Source organism: Antrostomus carolinensis, unplaced genomic scaffold (assembly GCF_000700745.2).
Source record: "Antrostomus carolinensis isolate BGI_N321 unplaced genomic scaffold, ASM70074v2 scaffold11411, whole genome shotgun sequence".
NCBI lineage: Eukaryota > Metazoa > Chordata > Aves > Caprimulgiformes > Caprimulgidae > Antrostomus > Antrostomus carolinensis.
The window spans coordinates 3,693-7,278 of NW_010292059.1; positions in this window are offsets into that span (position 1 = coordinate 3,693).

Below are 3,586 nucleotides of genomic sequence, written 5' to 3' on the forward strand. Positions count from 1 at the left end.
TAAAAATAACATTCAGCATTTGGAAGGCTGTGAGATTGCCTTCTGGGTTTTATTGGCAGCTTTTGTTGCTCTTTGTTGTTTTATTAAATTGCATCAGTATTAATTAAAAAAACCCATTTGCTTATGTTATGCAGCATATTTAAAATATTTGTGAAATAACATGATCATGCTGGTTTTACCCATACATTGTTAAATTTAGAGAAACCATGAAGAGCTGGATTTGTGGGCACTTGCAGTGCTGACAGGAAGGAAGATTTGGGAGAGCAGTCGTCTCTTCTCTGTTTTCTTTGGAAGCTGCTGTGAAGCTGGAAGAAAATTTAAACATCAGAATCTGAGAGAGGGCTCTCTGCTTTGGCTTTCTGATGGGAATTTGTCATAAATCTCATTTGTATGGTCCTTTGAAGATTTATTTTTGTTTTTGAAGGTTGAGTAAACTTGTCTGGATGCAGTAATGGAGCTCTGAGCCACCTGACCTCCAAGACTGTGGTTTGACAGGGCTGTATTTTTTACTGGAATACCATTTCAGCAGCTTGCATTACTACTTCAGTTATGCTGGCACAATTCTTTGAGGGACCTGTGCAGTGAAAGAGATTGAGAAGGTGATCCAACTGGAAAATAGTCTGGTTTAGGAACAACAACAAAAAAGTTAGGTTTCATGCAGAGTGGTAGAGGTAGTAAATTGGGAGTAAGAGGTCATTTGTAGATTATTTATGCTGGCAATGACTGAAAGATGGACTCCTTGCATTCTTTCTGTCAGTGCTTTGAACAGGAAGGAGCTGTCCTCGCATCTCAGACATCAATGGGTGCAAGACAGCGCTTTGAGTATGTTCCATTAAACAGTTCAGTTGAGCTACTTAACAGGATGAGAAGGGAAAATGATTCCTGTTCTAGGTTTCAACAGAGGTGGGAAACATCTTCTGAAATGCTGCTCTCTGTCAATGTTAGAAAGATTTTGTGATTCTGCTGAGTCAACTCAGCTGGTGTAACTCCTATGGGAACAAAATTGCTTCTTTTGTCAAGGCAGTGCAGATGGGTGCAAAGTGCAGTGCAGTGAGAAGTAGCTTTTTAATAGCTGCTATTTAGAAATAGGCAAATAGCAATGTGTTATTCTATCAAGAATAATTTCATCTTGTGCTTTGTGGGTGCAGTTGCTTGGATGGTCAGAAGCATTACCAAAGGTATGAACTAAGTTTATAGTTGGGAAGGGAAGACCTTAAAAATAAGAATTATTTAAGGAGCAGTATAATGTGGCTCTGCAGAGCTGCTAGTTACTGTGGGAGAAAGTTGGTCTAAAAGCTAAAACTGCTTTTGGAAGTTTTCAGAGCGCACCGTGGTAGGAATTGTTTTGCTTGCCTAATGTTCAGGGTGGCTTGCTCCACAGTGCTGTGGTCCTGTTGGCAGGTTGGGGAGTGCTGCTGTAGTTCTAGCTCAGTGACTTCCAGACTGTTTTGATCATCGGCCTGCTTTCCTGCTGGTAGCCCGCAGAATCTCTTGCTTGCTGCCACGCTTTGAAAGCTTTTCCAAGCAGTATCATCTGCTCTGTTGCTGGAGAAACAGATTTAGCGTCTGTTACTTTTTTTTTTAATGTTCTTCCTCAGCATATTGTGTCTTAAGCGTCACTGTACTGAGCATTGGTACTGCTTGTTACTGTGTGTGATGCCTTGTTTCTTGTCCTCCCTGTAAGCAGCTTCAGCACCCATCCCTGTTGGAAGGTGTCACTTTCTGAAACTTCTGTAAATGAAACAGGTGTGGAGAACTGAGCAATGGTCATTTCATTCTGCTGTTGCCGAACAACCTCCTTCCCCCAAGCAGTGCTAGATCTCGACTGTCAGTACACTGAGGCAGACAGCATTGTACCAGTCCACCTTTGAGACTCACCTTTTTAACTGTGGGTCTAAAATTTTTCTTTTGCGAGGGTGGAATTGTAACTGGTGTGTTGGTTGCCGCAGGGCGGCAGCTGACAGCAGGAAGAATGCTGTTTTCAGGCTCTGAAGTTCTTTTGCACAGTGTCTGTCTTTTATCTGTGTGATCTTGTGCTATGCATTCATAAACTCTCTTGGGGAAGACAGGTTTCCTTCAGCTACGTTCTCGCAGTACGCAGAACTGTGGATAACAGATACTGATTTGAGTGCCATAGGCTGTTGTGAATCACAAACAAATCCAGCACCAAATGCAGAGGAAAAATCTGCAGGAAGCAGTATTAGTGAAAGGTGCTTGTGATATTTGCTTCCACGTGTATTTTAATGAACTGCTACTGGTACATGTGAACTAAACTTTTTATTAACTTCTGAGCAAAGGTGGGCCTTGTGAGTAATGTATAGTGTTGCAGGTAAGCGGATTTGGGAGGTCTTTGAGAGTAAGATATAATTGGGTTTTTTGCTTGTTTGGGTTTTTTTTTTTCTTTTTCCCCACTCTCTTTCTCAAAAAAACCCCAAAAAACCAACAGCCACCAAACCCCAAACATATATTCCTAGGAGCCTTTTGCTTCTCCCTTTTAAGGATCGTGTCTTTGTGTCTCTCTTTACCTTTTTGGACTTAGTTCTGGTTCTTGAATTGCTGTCTACCATTTTTTCTAAAAATCAGTTTGACTGTAAAACATAGGAATATACTTGACCAAAGATAAATGTCTCTGTCTTAGCTGATTAAAAAGCATGATGCAAAATGAAAAAGATTTATAGAAAATTATCTTCTAGAGTAGCGTTTGGTGCTTGACTGTTTTGGAAGACTGGAGATGAGCACCATATATCACTATTTCTGTTAGAAACTATAAATTCCTGGTGGTAAGGAGAAGTGCTAATATTCTGTAACTAATTAACAGATTTCAGCCAATGGAAATGTTTTATTTTGACTTAAATTTCAATTTAGATATGAATTGTGCATCAGGCAGTTATGTCTTTATAGTAGATGTTAGGTCAGTGAGGTTTTCTGGAATTTGGGCACTACATAACTTAAAACGTGCTCAGTCATGTTTGTTGGAGTGTTCTCCATCACTTAAACTCATTTAAAAGCCTGATTTTAAGAAAATCCCCTGCAAATTTTGTATATACGCTGTTGACATGTTAAAGTTCAGTTAGATTTTACAGTAATAATGCTAGTTAGTACATACTCACAAATTGGACTTTAATTAGTGTTATTGAGGTGTCCAGCTTCCATCTGTCCATAACATACTGAAAGCAGTTTTGTAAATTATTTTATAGTAAGGCAAATATAATCAAGCACTTTATATAATCTTTAACGGCCTTTAATGACAACTCTTGCAGATCCAGTGTAACAAACTTAATTTTTTTTTTCCTTGCAGTGATGTTAGTGGCATGTTTATAAAATCCAGCTGTGGAAATTCAGATGTTTTTAATGTTTTTTTAATAGCAAGAACAGTCTGTCTTTAATCCCTTGATTGCCTTATATTGGCATTGTTCACGCTGTGACCCTGGTCAGATATATCATTAAAATACATTTCATTTATCTTTTGTTCTTGTGTGTTTGGACATTGAAATTGACATGAAAATCACAAAGAACTGAATAAAAAAAACAGGGGTTGTTTGTCTGTTTCTCTCTGTGCCTCACCTGGTCTTTATTCTCTCTTCAG